The 26,864-nt window shown below is 52.0% G+C and overlaps 1 protein-coding gene across 5 annotated transcripts in view; it reads right to left on the minus strand.

Moving 5' to 3' along the window:
- The window catches only part of BCL9 (BCL9 transcription coactivator), an 83,698-nt gene that overhangs the window by 42,857 nt on the left and 13,977 nt on the right, over window positions 1-26,864 (minus strand). For 3 of the 5 annotated variants that reach the window (XM_080573853.1, XM_080573854.1, XM_080573846.1), the window contains exon 1: window positions 9,723-9,858. The exons of 1 other annotated variant lie outside the window; for it this stretch is intronic. The gene's annotated coding sequence lies outside the window, so the exon portion shown is untranslated. Of the gene's footprint in view, window positions 1-9,722; window positions 9,971-26,864 lie in introns of those variants that run through there. One more of the 5 variants, XM_080573848.1, reaches the window with a different exon arrangement.

Here is a 26,864-nt window from a genome sequence, read left to right on the forward strand (position 1 = left end):
GGCTCTATCTGGCTTACCCTGTGCCTGAAAAGAGCAGGCAGAAAGTACAAGAAAGCTGAGACAGGTCAGAAGTAGTAAACCCTTGTTTTCCCGGAGTGCTAGCCCCAGCAAAACATCCAGGGTCCAGCAGCAGGATGGCAGGAGAGAGGGGCCACTGGCCCTGTCCCCTGCCATCCCAAACACCTGGTTGGTACCGGCAGCATCTCCACACAGAAACCAAAGGGGCTGCTGCTTACCGAACCAGGCAGTTGCCAGCTTTGTGTCCTCAGCCCTCACAGGAGCCCTGGCTCAGGCTCTTGCAGCATCGGGCAGGAACACATCCCCGAGCCCGAGGTTTTGAAACAAGATGTATTTGTTTCTTATTATTTTCAGTTATCTGAGTGCAGTAAAGGTCAGAACACTTATCTTCTGGGATTGGTTCCCTCTCCCACTCTTGTGATTCAAAACCAGTTGAGTGATTTTTTTTCCTGTTTCTCAGACAGAAAAATTCCATTGGGAATGAAACCTGATATGGGGCATTTTCTAACGAGGAGCTGTGGGCAACGAGGATCCACCGCAATGGGTCAAGGAGAGGCCTGGGGGCGTTCCTGGGTTCTCCTCCCCAGTCCTGCAGGACACAACGGAACAAGCACAGGGATGGGTAGAGAGGCCACGGCTTTTTACCCTAAGTTTAACTGAAGCTGATGGCAAGGACTGGGGTGGGCAGGTCACCTACGTGGTACTCCCGGGGCTGCATTTGGGGTGACGAGACTCAAGGACACGGCTGCACGTTCCCTGCCCTGTACAGGGGCTGCTCCATCACCTCCAGGATTAATTTATGCAGAACATGGGAAGACACGCCTTTTCTCTTTGCAGCGAATGACTTCATTAACCTTTCGGGAGCTTGCCAATAGAGAGGTAGAAGCAATGGGAAAAATCACAGTTCTGGGGGAAGGGGACTTCTGCCATGTTGCTAATGGCACGTACCGGGGAGAGGCCAAAGCCATCAGCAAGCGATGGACCCTCACCCGGTAACACTGCCTTCCAGCCCTGCTATCTCAGCACCACCTCTCCCCCAGCTCTGCTTTGTGGCACGACCAGGGAGACAAGGAAGCCAGACGGGAAGACAAACGAGGCAGAGGAACACGATGGCAAGTCTGGGGAGAGACCCAGCCCAGCGCCAGAGCAGGAGGGAAGGAGCAGGTAAAACTGGTGAAGCAGGTACAGAGAAGGGGAGAAACAGCTGTGGGAAAAATGGAAAAAGGTGTACGGCACCTTGCATGGAGCATGAGGGATACGAGGTCAGTCTGATGGAGAGACAGAAGGGGGAAACCAGGAGCTGTTTGGATAGGAGAGCTCAAGCTCGTGACTTTTACGAGCCTAGGACTGAGTCATGCCTGGCAGGGGCAAGTGTGGTGTTACCCAAAAACGGAGCTGAACTCCACGGGAGGCCAGAAAGTCACCGTGCCCTGTCCTGCAGGACGCGGGCTGGACTTGAACACGTGGCCATCTGCATGACCTCTTCGTGCTTCGCTGTCAGGAGCGCCTGATGAGCCCGCATCTGGCCAGCACTCCCACCGGCCACCTGCACCACCTCTGCCTGCCCTGGGAAAGAGCTCCCCCAGGCTGTGCATCCCTGCTGCGGGAGGAAACATGTCCTGGGGAGGGAAAAAGGGCTCTGAGAAGGGACACCCAAAGAGCAGCTCTCTTCCCTGCTATGCACAGGTCTCCCAGGAACAGAGCGCAGACGTCCTGACCCACCTTGCTGGCTCAATGCAGCTCTCCAACAAGAAGCAGAGACCTTCCCAGACCTCTGGGGAGAAAGAAATCAAGCGTGCTGGCACCAAAGCGCCGACCACACTGTCGCTCAGACCGAGAGCCGACGGAGCCCGACCCAACACCAGTGAGGGCAAGCAGAGGAAGCCTCACCTCGCAGGCACAGCAGGCACCTTGCACCCACAGCACGGGCTGCTGGGCTGACCCCACACACTGCCCTTCTCCCTTGGCCCTCAGCCGCCTGGCCCACGGGCACAGCTGGTGGCTGCGTGGGACGGGCAGCAGAGGAAGACAAAATGGGGTCCAGGGTGGAGAGAGACGCGAGGGAGGGATCTGGGGGAATAAACCAGGGAGAGGAGAGATGAAGAGTGTGCGGCACATGAATAATGGGGGAGGGTAAGAGATACAGGGTGAGAGAAGAAAATGACATGAACAGAAGGAAGGGAGCTGCAAATAGAAGGGGATGTGGAAACAGCAGAGAGAAACAGATTGCCAGCGCGGTGGAAGTAGAGGAGACCTAAAGGGACAGAATATAATAAGAACTCTCAAAATGAGAGGAAAATGGGAGAGAGAGAAGAGGGACACGAAGGGGAAAAGGAATATTTATGGTCTCCCTGAGAAGGAAGGAGAAAGCCCTGCACTTTTTTCTCCCTAGCTTTCAAAGGTCTTGTGAAAGAGTGAAGACTTGCCACCCTCATTTTAAGAATGGAGGAACTAAGGTACTGATACTGAGGGATACAGTGAATGAATGAGATGGCAGAGAAGAGCTTAGCTCCCTACTTAAAGCCTCCCATCAAAGACACAGGTGAAGAACAGTCTTGACTTTCTCCCCCTGAGCACGCCAGAGAGCACTGCCCAAAGACAGCAGGAAGAGGACCTCCAAGAAAAATGAGAGAGAAACCAAAGTAACGTAGCTAAAAGACTCGCACCTGCTGCTCCTTTTCACCAACACCCCATCTCTGGAGACCCTGATTTAGAGGCATTCAGAGCAAATTAACCTAGGATGCAGTGAAACAAGCGACAGCTGACTGCTTACATGGAGAATCACCTGCGGGAAGAAGACATCGTGGTGTGGGTTTGGGTACTCGCCTACCCCAGCAGCTTACAGCCCGCTGCCCCGAGGGAAACGGAGAGGAGCGGTGTGTGACAGGGGCTCTGCTCCTGCAGTGCTCACTGACACCTTCCATTTGCAGAGCTTTTTTTTTTTTTTAGATGTCTAATATTTATCCAGCTTAATTTGCACCGCCTTTATGTTTCAGCTGCCACTGCAGAAAACAGGCTTTTTGTGCACGCAAACAAACATCAAACCCCTAAAGCCACGTACGCCTGAGCCAAATATAGTTTGCAAGAACCCTGAATAAACCAGATACCTGGTGCCTGTTTGCACTCCTGTACGCACACGGGCAAACAGAGCTTCCCAGTCACTCGCTGCACACAAACACGAGCCCGCAGGATCCGGTACTCTCCTAACCTCAGCCAGTGCTCCTGCCTGGCTTGCGAGCACGGGAGCTGTCTGGATTCCCTCCTCGATGAGTGACGAAGGTCTCTCAGCTATAAACTGATGTTAATGGCAGGTTGTGTACCTTGTTTGTTTATTGCCGAGGAGGAATGTTTGTCATGGCTGTCAAGAGTATAAAAATATTTCCATGACTTCAGACAGCTTGGCATTTTACATGCAGCTGAGAGAGTGGGTGAATGTACAGATGAAAAATTGAAGAAACATTATTAAGGGAGCACAGAGAATATCTCCTAGCACCACCGAGCCGGCTTAGAGAGGCCAGCCAGGTCAGAGAGATTTCTGAATAAAACGCACTTTTTTCCCCCCAGGGTCTCTGAAGAGCTGGCAATAATTAAGCCTTACAACACCTTTCTGGAGTAGATAAGTCAGCCGAGGCCAGCTGAGGTTAAAGGACTCGCCCGTGATCACACATAGCAAATCCGTGGCAGAGAGGAAGAATAAAACCCGGCAGGCATCGCTCCTCTGGCCCGAGCCCCAAGCACCTGGCTGACATCCAGACCCGGGGACCGGGGCTGCGCGGGTCCTGCGGGACGGCACGGCCACGGGACAAAGAGCCGCGCGGCGGCGGGCACCCGCTGCAACTTTGAGACGGTAATGGTGAAAACAAGCGACAGAAGGCTGGGAAGCAGCGCCTAGTTACGGGCTGCGGTGCCAACTGTATTAAATATACATTGATAGATTCAATTACAACGAGCACTGTGCACAATGGAAATGACTGCAGTCAAGGACCCAGGATGGCAAGAAATAACCCCGAAATATAAGCACGTTTTTCAGTAGGAAGGAACCCCTGCTTCCCAGCCTCGTAGAAAAGGTGCAACCTCCTTTTTTGGGGGGTGGACTGTCCAAAGCCACCCCAACCAGTGAACGGACAGTGACACCCAAGCTCCAGGGCTGGCAAGAAGTGCGGGTGACTCGGGTTTAGCGGGCTCCGTATCACCTCTGCCGAGCAGCCCTTTGTTACCAGTGTCACCAGAGAAGCCCCAGAGCCAAGTGGCAGAGCAAGTGAGCTACTGCCGCACGTCCCCACCGGCCACCAGCGCCTCGTCGCTGCCCTGGGCTGGAGGCGCCCTGCCGCTGTCGATATTCGGCCCTGCACCCATCTGTGCTGGAGCACACGTCTCTTTTAGCCAGCCCTGAGAGCTCTGGGCTTGGCAGAAGGTGAGGCCAGCTCCTGGCATCATTAACCGACTGGGTGGTTAAATACACTGGGGCTGAAGCGGGAAGGGGAGGTCACCGCTTCGCTATTCTTCTTCACCCGCTTCCAAGCATTTCCTCAAGATTTCAGAGTTATGAAATTATCATTGTCACCCCCCAGAGCTTTGCCCTCTCCTTACCATGACAGGCGTACTACCCAGACCACTAGTAATGATTTAATTTCCTCCTCCTTCTTGGAGCGAAAATAGCAGGGATAATCATTCAGCACTCCGTACACGCAGCTGCCACCTAAAAAAACGCAGGTGAATGCAGCTAAACGGAAAGGCGAGCACAATCTTGGGCCATTTTTTGTACCTGGAGAACTAGAGCAGCCGTATTTTGCATGCAAGATTACAGGTCTGTGTGTAGTTGCATTTTCACATTCCATTACTGCAATTGCACACGGCCAGTTACGTGCCTTAGCAGCAGCTTACAAAAGCAATTGCTGCTAAACATACAAAATCCAGCTCGCAGATGCAGACTAAAAAACTGGTCCTTATTTTTCTGCTGTAGGAAAAGGCATGCCTTTGCCAACTGCCTGCCCCTTGTGCAAGCAGCACACCGGTGTATTTCCTTGCACTTGCACGTTGATCTGCATAGCCAGTCAAGCCTTCTAATAACCTAAAATATACACAGCATTTTGCAATGAGAAGCGTCCCAAAAATGCAAAAAAGCCCTGGGTTTTGCATAAAAAATTATTCTCCCGGCAAGCAACTGTAACCAGCTCTCTAGTTAGAATGTACTATCTGTTTAAGGCTCCAGAGAAACACAGCGCACACAGTTTAAGACAGTAAGAGAAGAATACTTTTTTTCATTGAAACTATAGGGGAAGTTTTACCTAGATAGACTGCAATTTCCTGAGCTCGAACCTGGCAAAGTGCCCAGGGCTACGACCACCCCCACCCCCTTCGTTTACAAAAATTACCATGCGGCCCTCGGCAGTCAAAAGCAGTTTTCAGAGTTTTGTTTTTTACGTTTCTCCTGAAAGATGCTGGGGCAAACTCAGTTGTAAGCGAGCCCGGGCACTGCAGAATTTATTCCAAGAACTAAACTGATGCGCAATGTCCTAAGCATACTATCCCCAAATACCCTACCGAGGAATGGTTCAGGACTGAGTCAGAGGGAAGCGGACTGAATCACAAACAGCAATTCCTGCAAACTGCTCTCTCCCCCGCCCCCAAGTTTGCAATCCAAGCGGTGACCAGGTTGTGGTTAGCTTGGGAAATCTGATGAGATCACAGTCTGGGGAGATAGAGCCTCAGACACTCAAGTTTTTGTTAATCGGCTCCTTGTTTTGTGCGGAGACATGGACAGCAGTTGTTCTACCAGGTTCCCCATATGTTTATAATATTGTTGTTATGGGAATACATGTACAGTCCATGTCACTGGCAAGTTGTGCTGTTTTGTGCTGGAAGGACAAAACGGAATTCATTGTCCAACAGAGCACCGAGCCTAGGCAGAGCTCGAGCAAAATTTATCATAGCATGAGTCACGCTCGGTGCAAAAATGCATGCTTTGTTCGTGCGATGCTGTGCGATCCCGCCACGCTGTCCGCAAAGAAGCGCAGGCCGGGAACCGGGCACACCGCGCCTCGGGAGGCAGGTGAGCACTGCTCCCATTTTACAGCCTGCAGCCCCGATCCCAGAGGATCAACCCGAGGTTCTGAGCAATTTGCCGAAGGCTGCCCATCAAGTCAACGTCAAGACCTCAAGTTCTGTGAGACCTCCTCATCTGAGACCGTTCCTTCTCCAACGGGACAAGCGAAGGATAAAGCAGGGACAACAGTGACTCCAATACCACCATACACGAGTCTACACCACAGAGCAAAAGCATTCGTTCTCCCAAGGGTCCCCAAACGGCGTTTAGGGCAATGGGCTTGCTTCCAGGACACGGAAATAATGCGTGTGGTTACGTGTGCGAGGCTATCACCAAAAATACCGTGCCCGAGATGCCTGCACCCTCGGGTGCCGGGCAGGGAGCGTTTGTGATGCTCACACCTTCAGTGGGTAGGAGCAGCATCTGAGACTCAAGCAGCTCCACCACGTTGGAGCAGCACCCAAGAACCGATGAGGAAAAATCTTAGTGCCTGACAGCCCCAAACAGCGCAAAACCCAGGCTGAAGGAGTGAAATATGTTTTGTTTACTGCCAACCCCACCGACTCCTGAGCTACCACTGAAGATCTCAGAGGCAAAAGCAGCTGACTGGAGCTACGCGCAACCAGTTCTTAGGAAAAGTACTTTACCCGTTTAGCCTCCTTTTAGCCATCAGCAGGCAGCACAAGAAACGGCCAGCTCCCCTCCCCGCCCCTCCAGCCCTGACACGTTGCCATTTTCTGTCCCCGTCTCCACGCAGCCAGGCACATCCCATGCTGTAGTTGAGGAGCGGCGTGCGCGGTTTAATTGTGTGGGCGCTCTCCGGGGAAGGACAGCATGGGATGGAGCCGACTGTCCACAAAGGAGCCGAGGCAGGAGGCCAAGGCTCGTTACTGGCCTCGAGTCATCCTCGCTGCTCGGCGCATCTAGGATTTTAAAGTGCATCGCTGATCAGATCAGCAGCTTGTCCTAGAAGGAGAAAAGTGACATAAAATATGCACAAGCCTTCCTTCTGTCCTGACAGCAGGTTGAGTTTTCAGATGATGTGGAAACAGCAGCCTGCTCTCCTCCCCCCAACATGGTCTCCTCGCGTGCCTTCGCTGCAGTGCCGCTGCTTGCTGCTGGCTCCAGGGGCTCTGCCTCTCCGGCATCCCTGCCGAGGCTCAGGCTCTGCCCGGGGGCTCCTCAACGCTGTTTTCATGCCCGCTCAGCCCTCGGCCTCTCTTCTCAGCATGCCAAGCAGGGGCTCATTAGTGGTTTCCCTTGTTAAGCTTTTGTGGCTCCAGCCCGTCCGGCACAAAGCGGGAGCAGAAAGGGCATCAAATCACCGTCCGAGGGGCAAAACTTCCCCACGCCGCCAGCCCGGCTGGACTTCAGGCAGGTGATCCTGGCGAGGGAAGGTCGAACATGCACGCGTGCGATCCATCCGCATGTGTGGGAGCAGCGTGCCAGCCCCGTCTGCAACGTGCAGGCACTGCCTTTCTTCTCTCCTCTTCTTCAGAGAGAGCAACTTGGAGTACGTTTGACCCGAGATCAGCTCTCTGCATGTAAATGTGCATAAAATTTTTATGGCATTGTTTGCGTGCGTGATGTCTTCCGCTCTGTCACAGGAATGCCGTCGTGAACAGAAAAGCTAAAGCGTTGCACGTATTGGTTTCAAGTCTCGGCTGCCCTGCACCTCGCATCACAATTCATGCAAAGTTGGCTGCGAAATACTACCGGTGCCATGCTGACAGAATAAGCTATTATGTAAACTGAGGAAAACAAGAGAACTGCGCTGCATCCACGCAGGAACCATGCTTACAACATGTGCACCTTGCCCCTCGGGAGGAAGAACGTGCCACACGCACAGGTGTGTTTGCACAAATTTGCTGCTTCCATGCACGCAGAGGGGTAGGGTGCATGGTAGCAGTCATCAAGAGGTTTGATTTCACCCCTACACCTATATTCACAAAGGCTGGGGAAAAGTCTGGTATTTTGTCCTTGCTGTTGTTGGGTTCCAACAAAATTAACAGGAATTCACAAAGTCATTTCAACAGAAGATCCCCCACCAGACAGACCACCTACGGAAAAGGCAAGCCACACGCTCTCTTCCCCATCCCCTTGGCTGCGATCCTGGCCCTACGTGCTATCAGCCCTCAAGCTGGCTACACAGATCTCTCCTTTCCCTGCTGCCTGCCCCAAACTCTGCAGTCAGAACACCAGACCTCTGCTTTCTTCCATGCCCAAAGTCCTACTACGCCACATCCAGCTCATCTACACTCTATTTTTGCTCGTGTCCTGGCTGAGTTCAGAATCCCCCCTCTTTCCAGAGTCCTCCAAGGAGCCTGTCCAAGATCTTCTTCGGACCTCCTTCCTCCCTGCTCCCCCACCTGTCTACATCCTCTATCCGCTGGTTTTCCACCCAGCATCGAAACTGTAGGAGCCGGAGCTGCCTCCTCCACAGGTCCGGCTGCCTGGCACAGGCATTTTTTATCCCCACCTCAGTGCCTGACAAGTCTCATTTCAAACACGAGCTGAGACTTCTCCCCCTCCTGTGACTGAAAACCTCCGAGTCTTTCTCCCTGCTTCTTGCATGCCTCCATCACTGGACTCTCCGACTGCAAAGCGCGCGGGATGAAGGTATTACGGAAAACGTTCCACCCAGTAATCGTTTGCTGCTTTGATTCTTCTGCTGCTTATTTATTTATTTTGGAGAGGGAGGTAACAAGTCAGGGAGAAGCCGGCTGAGATTTCTGCCATATACATTTTTTTTGCAGCAGCAAGATCCTCCATCTTCCTTGCTGGATTGAATAGGGTCTCAGGACAATTTAGACTCCCTCCCCCATCTCCCGTTCCTGCTCATATTCCTCAGCACACGATGCTCTCCTCCCAGCCCTGCCTGGGAAAGCACAAATCCCCGCTCTCTCCCCCTCCTCCAGCTCCTGCCTCACTCAGGCTGTGTCAGGACGTTAGGATGATGAACATTTGTGCGGCTCGGATGCTTGTAGGTTATTTTTTTTAGCAAAACAACTCGAATCAATGAAACCCGAACGGCGGCAGATGACGAACTTAAAAGACCTCGCGAGGACTCACCTAACGTACTGGAAGGCTTTCCAAGGAAAATGTATATATATATAATCCTCCACATTTTTAACAAAATCTAGTGCAGAGCTGGGCATGAGGACGGGGGTTTCTCTGCTTTTTATCCCCCTCTGCCTTTATTTTTTGAGCTCTCTCACATCGCCACCTCAGCCACAAGACCTCCGGCGAGCAAGCGAAGCGAGGCTTCACATTGTTACTCTCCCGCCGAGCCAGGTATTTACCGGCTGATAAACACCAACAGTAAAACCGCCTCCATCTCCCCAAACCCCAGAGCATTAAAAATAAATAAAATAAAATAAATAAACATTAAAAAATACAGACAAGCGCAACCCAGCCGCGGGACCACCCCTCCCGGCGAGCAGCCCCGGGGGTGCCGCCTCCCCCCTCAGCGGCGGCAGGGGGGCGGCCAACAGGTGGGACGCCGGGGGAAACTGAGGCAGGGCGCCCGCCGAAAAACTTTCCGCCCCCCGCCGGGCCGAGGAGAACCGAGCCGAGCCGAGCCGAGCCGAGCCGAGCCGGGCCGCCCCCACCGCCGGGCGCTGCGGCCGTTGGCGCGGCCGTTGCGGCCGTTGCTTACCTGCCTCAGGCGGCGGGCGCGCGGCGCGGCATGGCGGGCGGGCGGGCGGGCGGCGGGAGCGGGAGGCGGCCCGGCCTGCGCTGGCCCCGGGCGCTGTGGCGGCACGAAGGCAACTTACGGGGCCGGCCGGCGGGGCCTATTGTCTGCGCGGGGCGGCGGGGCGGCGGGGCGGCCTCCCCCCGCGGGCGCCGCGGCGCTTGGTACGGCCCAGGCATTCATGCCAAGCGGCTGTGGCGCACGGCGCCTCGCCTCCCGCCACTGCTGGCGAGCCGCAAGGCGGGCGGCCCCCCCCCGCCCCGCCCCGGCCCCGCCCCGGCCCCGCCGGGCTCCCTCGGCCGCCCCGCAGCCCCTCGGGGAGCGCCGTGGAGGCGGGGGGGGGCGGCGCCCCGTCCCCAGAGCCCCCGACCAGGAGGCCCGGGGGGCTTCGCAAAGGCTCTGCGGGCGCCAGCCCCGTTAAAAGGCGATTAAAGCCCCGGCGTCGCCGAGCACGGCCGGCGTACGACCGCCCGACAGACCCAAAATGGCCACGCTGCGCCCGTGGCGCCTCGTGTTTTGGGTGGCTTCGGCCCCGCGGGGCTCCCTCGCCACACGGATCTGTTGGCGAAAGCCAACCCAACACGTGGCTGGCGCGCGTCCCCAAGCTGCCCTCCTCGCAGACAGGCTCACGAGAAGTCCCTCGTTGGGCCCAGCGAGCGAACCGCTGTCACGCGTTGCGTAAGGAAACCACGAAACCCCGTCTCAAGAGACACACCCCTGCCCAGGGACGACAAAAGGGTTTTCTGCGAGCCTCCGTGGAAAAGGGCCGCGGAGCCCTGAAGAGCATTGCACAAGCATCAGCTGGTTTCATTTAATAGAAATAATTATAATAATTGCCACTTGGATAGCGGTTTTGTCCAATGATCTCAAAGACATTTCACTAACCCGGGCAAGTATTTTTATCTAAATTTAACGAGCAGTAAAACAGATTGAGGCAGATGAAGTGACCTACCCAAGGTCATCTTCCGAATCTGCAACAGAAGGGCGAATGCAGATTTCTGAACCCAAGGGCTCAACAGAGAAGCTGCCTCCCAAAAATAGAGCTCCTACAGTCCCCCAAAACTCAAAAAGTTCATACGAGCCCATGTGTCACTCACTGTGAAGAATTTTAAACAGGTCTAATTTGCAGTTTGGAGACTGGGACAGACACAAATGAGGTGCTTCCCAGGAAAGAGAAACAGAGGTCAGGCAGGGGAGAACGACTGCAACCCAGAATGACTGGAGACACAGAAGGAGAGACGGGCTGGGGGCAAGCACAACCAGGCTGGAAAATCCGAGTCAATCTTGCAAACATCCCAGCTGGAGGAGCACGGCAGTGCCAAGGAATCTGGGTGAAAGGACTTGAGGTGACATGGAACACACAAAAAGAATGTACGGTCTAGAATTAGAATGGCAGGAAAACAAAATCACACCGTTTGCAGTCTGGGAGGTGGTAGAGCATGGTTTCACCAAAGCCTTGGGCACAGACACCGGTCAGACCCTCTGAGTGGCTGCGGGACGCAGTGAGGGCAGGCCCAGAGGTGCCTGCTGCCCAAGTGCTCTCCTCAGCGCTGGCAAACGCTGGGAGCATGGCGCTGCAGGTCCTCAGAAGAGGATGAGTGCCCCAACTTAACCTGCCGAAAGCAAAGCCAGATTACATGCAGAGCGGTCATCACGCCCAGCGCCACCTCCTGCAGCCTCTGCAAGGGGATGTGCAGCAGCAGACGTGCCTACCGGTGTGCATGAGGGCACTGAGCCTCCGTACACCAAAGCCGCTCTGGAGTCCTGGATTTATGTCCGACAGAAGCCAAAGCCTAGAATTTGTCTCTTAAGAAGAGACCTGGGTAAGCTCATTTTGGCACTCGTCAGGGTGCCATAAAGGCCGGGATCAGTCCAAGCTCCCCCTGAAAAGCTCAGGATTTCTGAGTCTCTTGATAGTCTTTTAAGGAAGAACAAAACCTCTCCGGGCTGACACAGGTTGAAGCCTGATCGTTTCCAGTATCCACATTCTGCTAAAGGTGAAAAACAACCCACGGCTAAACTTACCTTGTCTGGGAAAGGCTGCACCCAACAGACTTTCCTGAGCCTGTGGTACCCAACAGACTTTACAAGAGCCTTTCTCTACTGCTCCAAGTCTCAGCTTTTCAGGTTGTCTTTGTACCCCGATGAAGATGACAGTCTTCTCTCCCTGTCCCTGGACTTTCTAGTGCCTAACCAGCTCTGGGTGAGGCCATGTCTTCTTCCAACTGATGAGAGCTGCTGCACTCAGCAGGGCGGATTTTCCCTCTTCCTTCATTTCCATAACGTTTCTCTTCTGTTTACTTTCCCATTGCTCTCCTCATGGCCCCAATTCAGGACAGCATGTAAGCACATGTTTAATCTCATTGATCTCATGGCACTCCATGTACGAAGGAAAATACGGGTCCCTCTGCCCAGCGCCTCTCTCCGAATTTTACATTAAGGAGGCATCAGGTAGAATTCAGAAGTGGTCACTTGAGAGTGGACTGCAACATGGGCTTCCCCCTCTCCTCGGGTTAAATCCGGAACAGCCAGGCTGGTGATTCCTGCAGATGCTTCCTCTCCAGCATGTATGTGTGCCCAGGGAAGCCACAACTCTTTTAAGAAAAGCATAACGCCCCTGGCAGAAGAGGTGAGCATGCCCTCTCTCCTGAAACAGCCGCAGCTCAGGAGCTGGAGTGCTTCCATGGGAGATGCAGACAGGAAATCCCTGGGGCAGAGGAGGCAGCACAGGCTGGGTCTTCTGTACCTCCACAAGTGCTTTAAACCCTCTGGATGCTGCAGCTTAAAAGGAAGCATCAGCCTCCTTGGGGTTCTGCACAGCGCCCATCCTGCAGGCACGCTCCTGCAGGCAAAGCAGCATTTTGTTTCTGGATCCTCCTGCTGCTGCTGTCGTGCTGAGCCCTGTCAAGCAGGAGGCTTTCCCAGACAGGTGCAGAGCGGAGCTGCTGAAGCCAGGGGCCTCGCTGTCAAATCTGATGGGCGTCCCCAGCACTAGACATCAGCTGAGCAAGGGCTCACAGAGTCACAGTTTGCACTCAGATGTCTAAAACTCACCCAAGTCCTGCTTTAGGACACTAAAAGCTTTATTTGACTCATTGCTGGGACTCATTTCCCTGTCTTCTGTCAAGTAGGAATTGCAATGCTCCTTTCCTGCACTCCCATTAATTCAGATTATGTGATGTTTGGGATTTGGGAGGGGGCAGGGAGAAATGACACCTTTCCACTGTGTGCCTGTACACTGTCCTCCAACTGGACCCCAGTTCCAGTTCAAGAGATTAGGTGGCTCCTGTAAAACAAGTAGTGTGCAGCAGGATAGGCTCGCTTCCATATGTATGAATGAATATACCTAAGTTTCTTTTGTCCACTGAAGCATTCAGCTGTCACCTCCTCTACAAGAATGTGTAAAAACCCACAACCCGGTCCTCGTCCCGTTTCCAGTCAGGAATACACACACCTGCACCGTTTAGACCTTCCGTGCATGCCAGGCAGACCAGACACCTCTAAAACATGCTGGGCACACTGTACACAAGCAGATCATCTGCACAGCAGGTGTGACAATTCCTGGACTCATTAGATATAGTGCATGCATGCTATACAGTTCACCTCCCCAGCGTGCAGTTGACCTATCCTGAATTTCTGGATGTTCAGCAGCCCAGCTATCTGAAAGGCCTGGTGGGCACGTGGAAACTCTGGATAAATGCACGTGGTGGTCAGATTTTATCCCCAGAAAACTCCCAGGTGGAGAAAGACGAGATGTCCAGGGGAACATGCACACACGGAAGCTCACAATGGGTGGTTCGTCTGTACCTGTGCAGCAGCCGTTCACATCTCTTCCGATCTATGCTGCTTTTCCTTGCCTTATGCTGTTCTTCTCAGTCCAGAAAGCTGGGAGGTTTGAGTAAAATATGCTCCTCCAAACTGGCATGGCTCTCTGTCTGCCCATACGTACACATCCCTCCACATAACACTGGTTGTGATGGCTCTCTGTCCCTCTGTCCCTCACGGTGGATATTTTGAAATGCTGTGCCCCATCCCATTTTGCAGCATTTTTGATCTCTATGCTGAGCCCAAATAGTTTTTCCCACTGTCATTGCAACTTAATTCCATTGCCATAGCTGCTTTGTTCCCGGTCAGACCTCAGATAAAATATTCTTAAGAAAATCTCAGAAATCCCATTATTGCCAATTTTCAAGCCATCTGTTCCTTTTCTTAAAGTCCCTGATGTTGGATTCATGGGCTTATGCAAGAATCTCAGCTTTCACTAAAAAAGGAAAAGTAACTTTTCTTGTTCCTGAAAAACTCCAACACTAGAATTCCAGAGGAGGGCTCTGAAGTGATCATGCACTTATTTTCGAGCCAGATTTCTGAGATAATGCCTTGATTTGCAGGTCCTGCCTCTCGACTTTGCGCTCTGGGGGTGACAGTGCTCTGTTCGGCTGGATTTAGAGACCTTTGGCTGGAAGCAGAGGGGCTGCGCTGTGAAGTGCAGTGAGAGGAGGAGGACAGCTCTGAAGCGGTGCATGATAAAGGTACCCTGAAGTCTTCACAGCTGGAGGGGGGGATTGTTCCTGTTGCAGTTGCATTGTTTTATGGTGGTGTCATGCAATGAGACGGTGCCGGTTGTGGTTGTAACCAGCAGGCGGAGCTGAGCTGAATAAACAAGAGCGAGCTATTCATAGCCATAAGGAGGGCAGAGCACTCCTCTCCTAGCAACACAACCAGAAGAAGAGAAGAGCTCTGCCCAACTGGTGAAGAAATGTGCACGAAATGTTGATATTCCTCCCCTTCCGAGCAGTTCCCCTTCCCTTGCTGTGAGATGCCTGGAGACCTCGCCTGCCTCACTCGCCCTGTCAAAAAGCTGTTTGATCTCAGCCACGGGCTTACGCAGGTTTTGGCAAAAACTGTTTTCTGGGGGTTGATTAGCCAACATCCTTGTCAGCTTTAAGAAGGCAATTAGAAGTAGAAGGCGGAGGGTAAACCTGTGCCACGGGGCTGTTAACAGCCGGGAACAAGATGCAAGGGGCAGTAGGATGGGGGCTGCCCACTGCTCTGCTGTCTGCCTCAGGGGTGGTGCTGGACCATCCTTGGTCCACGAGCAGTTGGAGGGCTGCTCCACCAAGTCATTTCTCTACCCACTTCTCCAAAGGCCAGTTACATCAACACCTGCACATACGGTATGATTTTTTTTTTTGGAGGGGGGATCCGAAGGCAGAGCTCTGAACTTTTGGGGTGCAAGCATGTGATAAAGCCTATGGCAGTTAAATGCACATGGACACTGCAAAGGAAGCCAGCACACCTCACCGTTTGAAAAATTAGGCATGTAGTAGCACAGCACTGACAAGTGTTCCAAACACCTGTAACATCGCCAGTAAATCAAGCAAGAGCATTTGTCAGCTCGTCATTAGGAGAGTAATGAGGTAAGTACAATAGAATGTAGGCCAAGCAGAGAGGCCAGCATCCATCTGTGGTAGATATCACTAGAGACAAAGAAGAATCAACGTTTAAAAGAAAACGTATGGACTCTAAGCAGGGGAAACCCAATTCATAATGAGAAGCGTCCATTGTTCCGACCTCTGTGTGGTGCAGACATACAGCCACACCTCTGGAAAACAGCATGTTTGCCCTCATCAAGCTACCATCACGATATAAGCAGACTTCTCCGTGTTCACTACCGCACGCCCGTGATTTCACTAGTCCACACGCTTAAGTAATGACCCAAAATCAAAGCACAAGTAGTGTGGTCTCAATGAGCACATTTTTGAAAGAGATTTTATTTTTCCAGCAAGTTTTCAATGCGTGAACGTCTTAAATTGCTGGGAACAAAAAAGGAGGAGGGTAATCAGAGGCACAATTACAATGTCTATCTGAGAGGTTGCATACTAGGCTTCCAGATCTCTTGCAAAACATGCCACCACTTGAACTCCATGAGTAATTATCTTTTATGGAGTTTGGCGAGGAGAGAGGGCCTCGACTCACAGTTTGTAACCAAATGGCAAAGTATCTGCTACAGGAAAATGATAAAACACAGGGATCGCCGCTTCTAACTTCAGGACCTAGAGCTTAAAATAACCAAGTCACAGATTTGGCACACCCAGACGAAAGTTTTCTTATCCCTTCAGCTACACTGTCTATCCCGATCTCAACTAATGTGATACACCACAGCTTTTTTCTTTATTTTTGTACTGCAGGAGGGTTAGGTGTGTGGGGGTCACAGAAGGAAGTCTTGCTCAGCAAAGGTTAGGAAATGCCCCAAAATACAAGTGAAATAGCAATAGGAGAAGAACAGCAAGGCTTTCTGTGTGCACTCCCTCACTGCAGCCTTCCTTAGTCCGCAGGAAATTCAGCATAGGACTCTTGCTTGGTGTACCTGATTCAGCTGAAAAAGCAAAAGCCTGGTACACTTAAGAGTAGTTGATAGAAAGAATGATAAGAGAGAGCAAAGAAAAAGGAACAATTGATTTAATGCCTTCATTTGTATTTAAATAAATAAAGATGCCAATATAAGGCTCTCGGCACCTTAATACACAATTAAGGCTACCAAAGAGAAACCAAACTATGCATGGCTCCCAAGCAGCGTGAAATAATTATCCAGAATGTGCTCTGCCACCTCCCAGGGGAAAAAAGACTTGTTCCAGCCCTCCCTGCCTCCCTCTCCGAAGGGTGCCATTTAACAGTGCGCTCGTCCTAAGGACTTCTGCTGAGAAAGGGGGACGGCACACCCCCGAGTGCCACTGCTGCCCTGCCTGGGACACCCACACACCCTCTGCCTACCCACTGACCAGGGAGGCTGTCAGGAGCTGCTCCTGGTGACTGCCACTGCTGCCGTGCCGCGTGGGAAGGGGATGTAACGTGCTGCTGCTTCCCTTTCCCTGGTAGTGCTTAGCAGAAAAAATGTTGGCTCAACCCAGACCCTGTTGACACTGAAGAATATTGTTGGCCCCAGTAGAACAAGCTGGAGAACTTCTGTGTCCAAACCAAGAAGAGAAAAAAAACCTCAAAGTGATTTCACTACCAGTTATTTCACTAGCAAGACTGTTACAAGCTCCCAGCTCGTAACATTGTTAGCGTTACCCCCACCACATTGGGCTTGAACTGTTTCTGTTTTCTATTAACATCCCTTGCCCAACGCTGCAGCTGCACACACAGCTCTCTCCTCCCTGGGGCAGGGACTGGAGCTGACAGTCCTCGGCCAGGACAGCAGCCGCCTTCCCCAGGGAGCAGCCAGCACTCGCAGCAGGTCACCAGCACCAGCACCACTGCCTGCACACCACTCCTTGCAAAAGCAGCTCCAATAATCACAGAGCCACAGAACGGTTTGGGTTGGAAGGGACCTTAAAGCCCACCCAGTTCCCCCCCCCGCCATGGGCAGGGACACCTCCCACCAGACCAGGCTGCCCAAGGCCCCATCCAGCCTGGCCTTGAGCACCTCCAGGGATGGGGCATCCACAGCTTCTCTGGGCAGCCTGTGCCAGGGCCTCATCGTTTTTTTTTTTTCTCCTGCTCAAATCTCTGTTGCTATTGTCAGGCAATTTAACAAAAAAATCATTACTTTTGTGGCAGAAAAAGCTCTGCAACAGTAACGGCTCTCTGCTATAGTTTGCCTGAGCTACCCGCTCCAAATTCATCATGAGCAGGTTCTGTACAAGCCGTGTAGGTGAGGCTGCCATCACCACCAGCCTTGGTAGCCTGGCAGAACTTGAAGGTACAAGGGCGGCTCCTTGGTCTCGAACCACAAGCAGTCGTTTGCCAGGCTAATTCCTACATTGCTTCCGCTTTGGCTCTGCCCTCACGGTTGACCTCTGACCACCTGCTCTGCTTCGTCCTGTGGGACAAAGCTACGAAGTCAAGACTCTCAACACTGCAGTTACCTCCACCCTCCTCCCTGAGGAGCCCATCTGCATGGCCCTGCAGGGTTTGCTACGCCAGTGACGCTGACACCTATGTAGCAGTTAGCTCTGCTGCTGCTAACTCTGTACCAGAGCACAAGGCATAGCAGGGCTGGTGGGACGTGAGCCGTCTTGGGTCCGGTACTAGTCCTGCTTCCTCAGTCAAGCAGCGTGCCTTATCCTTAGTGCTTCGTGCACAGCTTCAAAAAGCAAGCATGAATCAATCCCACGGGATCAAGACCTGAGCTAGGGGTTCCTCAGGACTTCATGGTGGTGCTGGGGAAAGCGGTTTGGGTCTTCACTGGCACGTCCATTCACCCTTTGTGTCACAGTGTCAGGATGCCTCCAATATGCAGAGAGAGCAGGAGGAGGAATGAGTGCCATCAGGATTTTTGTTTCTGATGGAGGACTCCAGAGGGCTCACCCTGGAATGGTCTCAGGTACATTTTGTCACCTGTCCCAGAGCAGGGCATGCCTCAGCACACACACTGACACGCTCCCAGGCTGGCAGTCATCGTGGTGCATCCCTTCCATGAGCGCTGACTGACTCCAAGCCTTCTCCTCGCGTTTCTGCCAGCTGTCAGAAAAGCTCCCACGCTGTTGTCCCTGGTGGCCAGAACTCGCATTCAGCAATCACAGCCTAGCAGTCCTGCAGGAAGGCAAGCCTCAATAAAGGAGCTGAATATATTTCCTCCTCACCCAGCAACTATTCTGCTTCCTCTTCTCCTTCTAGGTCTCCAGCCTGACTGCCTCTCCACACACTGGATATGGTCCCAGCAACGCTCAGCTCCGCATGTCAGCTGGGAGCACGTGCAGCCGTGACATCAGGCACGATCCCTGATCCCAAACAGCACCAGCTGTCACCACCTCGATCCACTGGGACACAGCAAAATGGAGTTTTTCTGGTGTGCGTATTCTGGCTGCCCCTTCCCCACTGGAGTGCTTACAGTCAGCCCTGAGACTCGGAAAGCCGTCCGGGTCATGTTTGCTCAGCCAGCCCCAGTGCTGATTGGCATCCCAGCAAGGACAAGCTGCAGGCACTGCTCGGCGGCGGACGCTGGGTGGAAGGAAGCAGCAACCCTCCTGAGGGCCAGGGGAGCTCCTGGCAGCCTCCCTGCAGGCCTCTGGGGAGCAGGCTCAACCCTTCCACGCTCTGCCAGCAGCCGTGCCACAGGTGCCCAGCAGAGCTCCCTGGGGAGCCCCAGCTGCAAGCATGCAAGGAGAAAAACAAGCCCGCACAAAACAGAGTGGTCAGCGTGGACATACTGGGCCTCCATGGGAACACACGCTGCAGGAAACCTTTCCTACCAAACATCTAGCCTTGAAATAGCGTGGGCAACCTTGCTTGGCTCTCACTGTACTCTAAACACCAACAGTCATGCCGTCAAAACTGCGCATCTCGCCTTGGAAGAGCCCGGTCCATTTCCAGTGCATTCCAGTAGGAATCTTTTCTCTGGATTCAGGGCGGACTGGGATGAGGGGAACAGCAGAGATGTGGTGCTGCTACGGAGGAATCAACTTTCCTGCATCAAATCCGTTCTTCTGGAGGCAGAGATAAAGGAAAAAAAATCCAGAAAGGAACAAACATACATCTGTAGCTACGTGGCTCAATAATTTTGTCTAATATCTGTTTGTGTAACTGCAACAATCAGTGCCCCCGCCAAGGTCAAGGACTCCCTGTACAAGACACTAAATAGCGAGAAGCAGTTCCTGCCCTGAGCAACTCAACTAAAGAAAGGAGTGAGGACACGGGGAAGAGGAGCAGGGATGTGACTTGCTTATGGTCACACGGTCCAGAGAAAGAGCTGGGATGCCAGCACAGGTCTGCCCACCTCCCTTCTCCCTCTCCCAGTGCCCTCAGCAATAAAACCAGCCTGACACCCTCCGCCGTTCTGTGCGGCTGCAAAGTTAATTAGTTAGGTCTGAGAATTAGTTAATTTCCAGGAACAGTTCTTCCATTACAAGCACCATGCAGCAGGCATTTTACATCCACAGCTACAAGAGCAGCCTCTAAGCCCACAACCCTTTGTCGAGAGCAAAAATAGAAAACAGTCGCAGTAAATGGGAAGAGAGTCAGGAATAGAGCAAGGGCAGGGAAAGATGGCTCTGCTAAAGAATGGATGTTTAAAAAATACCTAATTATCTCCAGAGCCTGCGTATACTGCACTTGTTTTGGCACAGCAAGACGATAAGAGGGTGGCTCAGGGCTACACAAAGACAGCTCTAGCAGTTATTTGGATTCAAGCATCTTAGACTCATTCCCCAATAATTAGGAGCCCGTCCTACCCCAGAAGTCACGTCTTTCCATGTTACTTGAGCTGAAGAAGGCCCTCGTCGCTTCCATCCCAGCCAGGCTCAGAGGCCCAGCAGAGCAGGGGTTCTCACCTGAGAGGTGAGGAGAGACAGGAAGGACTGGAAAAAAGGAGATCGATAGGTTTCTAAAAGAAAATACAGAAGGGAAGGAAGAGGCTTTCATGAAAGGTGGAGAGAGAAGAACAAAGCAGAATAAAAGAGGTGGAATGGGAACGAAGGTGAATGGAAGCCAGAGTGATATGAAAGACTAAAATGTTGGGGAGGAGAATGCCCACCACATACCTCTCAGAAAGGAGGTGAGGAACAGGAAAAAAAAGTCACAAATTACAAGGGAAAGAAGTGGATATAGTTTTACCATCAAGTACAAGGTGACATTGACATACAGCAACCCAGGGACAGCAAGACACAGGCAGAATGGAGAAATTCCCCAACACGTGCTAGTGCATAACAGACAAGTAACCAGGGGACGTGGGGACGGCACTCATCCACCCCAGGCAAGAAGTCCTGTGTTTGCACCTGCTGGGGGGATGCTGCTGCCCTGTCTTTGTGGACCCTGAGCCTTGGACACGCAGGTGTCCTGCCACCAAAGAGCCAGGGCACTGAAAACATCAGGCTGCTTTGGACAGTGAGGACCATCTCCTCACCTCAGCTGCTCGGCCTTTCACCTGAGTGCTCGAAACAGCTGCCTGGAGTCCTCAGGATAAACACGAGGTTGGTTCAGCCAGATAAAGAGAGAAATCTAAACATGTCCGAGGTCCCTGCTCCTATATGCCTGAGAAGACGCTGCAAACAATTTCCCCATAAGATTTTCTTTTTAATGCTGCGAGCTGTTTTGGCTGGAAAATGTGACTTGGGAAGAATCTGCGGACATCTTGCTGAACAGAGAGGAGAGCAGCAAACATCAGAGGATAGAAATCACTTCCCTTGTCACGCAGCCAACACCCAGGAAGACCAGCCTACTGCTGCTCTGGAGGAGGGCTTGGACGGAGAGGAGAGTTTGCATGCTCTGCCACATGCAGTGGGTTTCTTCGCTAAGGGGATCAAACGCATCATTTACAGCCCTGATTAACAAAGCCAATCTTTCGGTTTCATTGGTCAGGCAGGAGAAATATCCCAAGTACTAGCGCTGCTAAAATAAGATCTTGTTCACTGGAGATTATGCAGAGCCTTCTCTTTCCAGGCATATTTTGTTAGCACGGGATTAACTAGGAATGTTGACATTTAAGTTGTTGTCACTGAGTATTTGAGGCTAAGCGCACATTAATTACAGGGCAGCACAGCTCCCAGCCTCAAAGCTGCTTTTTATGAGGAGGACGCAGGGCTGTGCATCCCCCGTGCGTGAGGGGGGACGGACCTACCGGACACTCCAAGAGGGATTTCAGGGGGGCAAAGCGGAGTCCTGTGCTGCAGAGGCAGCCTCGGTTAACACCATATTTAGATGAACAGGACAGCTTACTCTGATCACGGCCATCGCCGTTTCAGCTGCCCTGCAGACAGCAACTTCTCATGTTTAAGGAACTGGGTGTTATTAGAGGTTCTTTGATTGAAGAACCCTATTTATTTCCAAAAGAAAAGAAAAAGGGGGCGAGGGGGAAGGGGGGAAGAAGGATGATACCACTTCAGTGACTTGGTATGTTGCCTTGGCGCTCAGATGATGGGTAACATTTGGGGGGTGCTCTCCTTTCCTCCTGAGAGGTCCTCCTGTCAGTGGCAGGCCGGGTATCTGAGATAATTCTGAATTAAATCAGATCAAAACATCAGTACAACCATCCATCAAGTCTCATTCACATTCGCCTTCAAATCTCATCACAACCCAAAAAGGCAGAGGCAGAAATTCCCAGTTTTGTTATCGTCCTAGCATTTCCAGCACGAACGCGTTCCAAACACCGCAAGAGAAATGGTGTCTCGGCGCACGGACATATGGCAGCAACAGAAAAAGCTTCTCCGGTGCAATTGTTCAGCTCCATTTCATGGAGAGAGCTGCACAGAGGGAGGGCTGCGTGGCAGGGAGAGAAACAGAGCAACACGCCAGGCTACACATATCTGACGGGGGGAGCGGGAGGAACCGCAGAGGCGGCCGGGGAGGGCAGCGAGCAGGGGGCGCAGGCGAAATGCGAGCCTCGGGGGCGCCCCGGGAGGAGGGGGTGCAACGACGACCCCCCTCCTAAGAGCAAAATAAAGAAATTAGGAAGGGAAAAAGGCAGGAGAACGGCAGGTGCCCTCCCTCCAGCCCCGGATCGCTGCCCCGCGGCGGGCACAAGCCCCGGGCCGGGCACCCCCGGGCTGCCCCCGCTGAGAGCGGGGCCGAGCCGCGCCTGCCCCCTGGCGGCCCCGGCACTGCCACGGGGCGCCCCGCCGGCCAGGCGGGACCTGGAGGCGAGGGAAGTGGAAGCCGAGCTCTCCCGAAGGAGGAGAGGTGCCACATCCCTGTCACCGCGCAGGCGGTAACGCGGCACCGCCGCCGGCAGCGAAGAAGGGGGTGCCCACGTAAGGCAGGCACAGGGTTGCGGACCCCGCCCGCCCTGTGCCTCCGCTCTCGGCGTGGGTAAGACGAGGACAATCCACGGGATCAGCCCCTGGGATGAGGGACTCGGGCACTGCGGTGGGAAAGGCCACAGGAACCGAACAGGTCTGGCTCTTACCGCAGCAGAGAGGGGCATCTTCCCTCACAGGGAGGACGAGAGGCGGCCACGGCATCCTCAACCATCAGCCGAGCAGCGCGAGCTTTACGCCAAATTTTTTTGAAACCTGAAGGTAGGGGAAACTGGATGGAATAGAAGAGAAGCAAAAACATGGCTAACAGTTATATCCCACCATCAACCCCCAACTTAGGGCTATTACAGTACATTAGCATAAGACATATTATCCCTGCGATAAAGCAGGAAGATTAGTTTGGGCAAAGCCAGCCCCCAAAAGATCGCCTGTCCATGAGGGACTTCCTAACTCCTCCTCCAGGCAACAGGAGCAATTTGAGAGGCGGGTTCATCCCCACAGGGCAAAAAATCACCCTGGGCCCAGGGCTGGGAGCGCTCGTGCCAAACCCAGGCGCAGAAGCTATCTGCATCCCAGGGCCTTCCCGCCTGGGTGCAAAGTGGAGAAAGGACGGCGTGTTTACAGCAGGAGGGTGCAAGTTACCCTGCTGGGAGAGCTGCTCTGCTGATTTCCCTGCGGCTCTGGGCTGGGGGATAAGACCTCCAGCTGGGGAAGCAGCCAGAAAGGCGAGTATCTGCCATTTCCTAAGGGGAAAGGATTCAGAGTTGAACTGTCTGAGCCTATTAACTGATGCTGGTTCCTGTGGATAGATACTGGCGCGCTGGTTTACTGCGAATCGTCTGCTCCCATCCCTAATGTCGCCTTCAGACGTTCGAGCCCAGCCACACGAAACTCCCTTCCTGCTACACTCTACAGCGTCTCTCACTGACAATTTTATTTTCATAAAGGGAGACCTGAAGGGCGGTTTGCAGTAAATGGAAAGAGCTGTGTCCATTTGCATGGTTGCATAATCATGTTATACATGGATCTTTCAAACACAGGAGAGCAGAGCGAGAGAGAGAGAGAGAGAGAAAATCGGAGCGTCGCGAGCAGGAGCTAAAAGCCAGATTTCTCGATGAGATCAAGGAATAGATGTAAAGTCAGTCAGATGGAGAAATGCCTGAATAGCTCTTCCAAACAGCTCAGAACATAAACAAAGCAAGATGTTTCTGGGGGTTGGGCTAGGTTTTGTATAAACTCTATTTCCTCTTCCATCATTGAAACCGGATGAGAAGAACAGCCTGTAGCTTGCATCTTTTGCCTCTCTGCTGAGGGCTTACACAGGGCTCATTTTCCAGGGCTGTCAGACCAGGACCTCTCACAAACACCATATTTACTACACAGCAAAGGAAAAAATCGCTCGCATCCACGCTGCTGAATGTGAAACTGAAGCTGAGAATCACTGAGAAGCAGCATTATGCATTCTGGATTACTAAATCACGATTTACCAGCGTTGGAAACTCTCCCTTTTGGATTTGCCAGTGACCTTTGATTAGCCCAAGCCTCAGCGTAGGGTCACCAGAAATGCAGCCCTCAGACAGAAAGCATCACTTGAGACATAAATGCAATTAATCCGAGATGGCAAATTTTCACAGAAATGAAGTATTCTCTCTGAAACAAGGGAAACCAAAAACAGCAAGTGTACTACGTCCTTTCTACAGATAAGAAATTTGCTTTGAAACACCCATTTCCCTCCCTGTTGCCCTAAAATTGCCACCCCACCTCCCTCAGTGACATCAGAATGAATAACAGGGTAACAGAAGGGTAGGAACATTTCCACAAACATTTTGTGGTCCACTTTGTAACTCAAGCACTTCTGCAAAAATTTTTTAAAAATCTAGGACATTTACACATCCAAACTGTTTGAAATGTTTAAACATCTGAAGAATTTCTCAGCTGCTTCCTCAAGTGTGAAGTCAAACATAGCCTATCCTGCAGAAGAGGGAGAGTGGGAGGACATGTTTTTTACATGTTGTACCTCCTCACCTCCTTTGCAGTCTGATTTCTTGCTCAGGGAGTAGGTAATAAATACAGCATTCAAAGGAGCTGTATCCTCAGCCAGAGAGGACGAGGGAACAACAGGTGCCCAATCCGAATGAACCATCTTACCCCTAGGTGCAAAGCTGTCATCAGCATCCCCGAACCCGTTACGCAGAATAAAAGGCTAACAGGAGAGGCACGAGAGCGCCTTCCCTCCCCAAACAACCTGCAGCATATGGCAGCAAGAGCCTGCAGGATTTCCAGTGGCACAAAGCACGACTGCAAGGGGCTGCCTTCCCTTTTACACTTGGGCCTTTTTGCAGCATTCTGGAAGTGTGAAGAGGCAACAGGCGAAATGCAAACCTGGCCCACTGTACTCACATTAAATTCCTTGACATGTGGCGCCTCATGCGAGTGGGATAGCTGTCAGACATTGCCTCTGAGGACACGTTCCTCAGTGGGCTCATGCTGCTCAGAAAATCCTGGATGTCTCTCCCAAGCCAGGCAGCTCCCAGTTGCTTCTCTCTGCACCACGGAGCCAGATGCTGCCTGCTGCAACTGCACCGTGAAAATGTGGGCATTTATCCGTACCTCTGCGCTCAGCGTAGACACAGCTTAGCTAAATGCATCTCTTCACACCCTCACCGCAGCCGCACACTCCCAAGAGAAACACTTAAACCTCTCAAAGACTGCAAACAGCCCCTAGAGAGGGACTGGGAAGTAAGCAGAGAGGGGTATGTCCACAGTGCACACTGCGTGGAGGGGAGGGATACCTGGGTTACCTGTCAATGAAGATGTACATGTTCTGGAAGCAGGCTAGGAGGCACACACAAACGCAGCAAGACAGCTGCAAGCTACTTCACATAAAACTTGATGCATTAGACACTGAAAAGAATGGGTCTTACAGATTCTGCAGGAAGTAAAATATGGCAGAAACATCGCTTCAGATGCAAGGGGCCAACTTACCTGCAACACAAAGATGAATGGGACCTTTGCACCAAGTTTCCTACTAGTTTTCTGGTTGGGATGTCAGGGGGAAGAACATGACAGTATTTTTTAGTGTGAGAATATTCCTTTGTGGCCTGGACTGTGCCACATATACCCTATATGCTGAAACACAGGTAAGGTAGGAGCACACCTCCATGAGGGACCTTTTGAGAACAAGCTGCTACAAAGCTAACATCCCAGCAAGCTCACACCATGCCTCAGGCAAGGGCTTAACCAAAAGTCACAAAGGGGCAGAAGCGAGGAGGAAGGGTGAATTAGTTTGCCAATGTGTTGCTCAGAGGTTTCTGTTCTACTTGTAGCTGAGCTTATCTTCTGAATCTCACCCATAAAGCAGGTAGAGAAGCCCATAAGGAATAGGCTCAGTCCAATCGAAGCACGCTCCACATGAAGAGCAGCTTCTGGATTGCAGCAGCAATCCAAGCAGGAGAGCTTCAGTAGCCATGGGACATCCCAGAAGTGCTGAGCCGTTTGAAATTGCTGATGGCTAAGGCTTACATGAGGAGAGCACGTACCAAGGAATTCACCACACCAAACAGCCATAGAAATTGTTTCCACTGCAAACTAGCCATCCTGTTGTTCATGATGCATAAGTAGTGTAAACACCAGCAGAGAGCTACAAAATCAGCATAAGCCTTGACAGCCAGCAGGACAGACTCCATGCCAGGATAACTCGGTGAAACAGAGCTGCATGATGCATCCAGCGGAGGAAATGGTTTTCCTGTTTTGAAAAAGTTCACCAGTGTAGATGGAACAGAGGTAGACAAATAGCAAATGTCTACGAGACAAACTGCCAAGGGAATAATACTTGGTGCACTGGATCAGTTCTAAAATTGAGCACCTTCGGTCATCTTTGCAGGGACACTGATGAGGAAAACACCAAGAAGAGTAACATGGAAGGACAGGTGGCATGAAAAGCTTAGGAAAGTGAATGCCATTGTCAAGGTTTGAATTCCCATCCATGCAATGATTATTTTTTTTTAATCTGCTGGCAAAAAAGGACAAGAAAAAATAATCAGTTTGCAGACACTGGGAACACCCTGTGGAAAAAAAAAAAAGCACTTTTCAAAAGAAGTTTCCAAACTATGGGCCAGATCTCGTTCAAAGTGACATTTAATCAGAAGAAATAAATGGAGCTACTCAGATTTAGTAAGGAAGGGATCCTATTGTTCTGATGTTATTTTGTTTCACTGATGTTATGAGAAATTGGCTCCCTCGGGTTTGGATTTTTAAAGACTGGCACAGGGTAGATATGACAAATAAAGAAAGCCAGTAGGACTATAAATGGAATAGAACTGTAGTTTCCACACTTAGTTATGCATGTATCTTACATTCTTACATACCAGAACAAAAAAAAAGGAAGGGGGGGGAGAAAGCTGTGTTAACAAGG

Source organism: Anser brachyrhynchus, assembly GCF_964034855.1.
Source record: "Anser brachyrhynchus genome assembly, chromosome: 1".
NCBI classification, from domain to species: Eukaryota; Metazoa; Chordata; class Aves; order Anseriformes; family Anatidae; genus Anser; species Anser brachyrhynchus.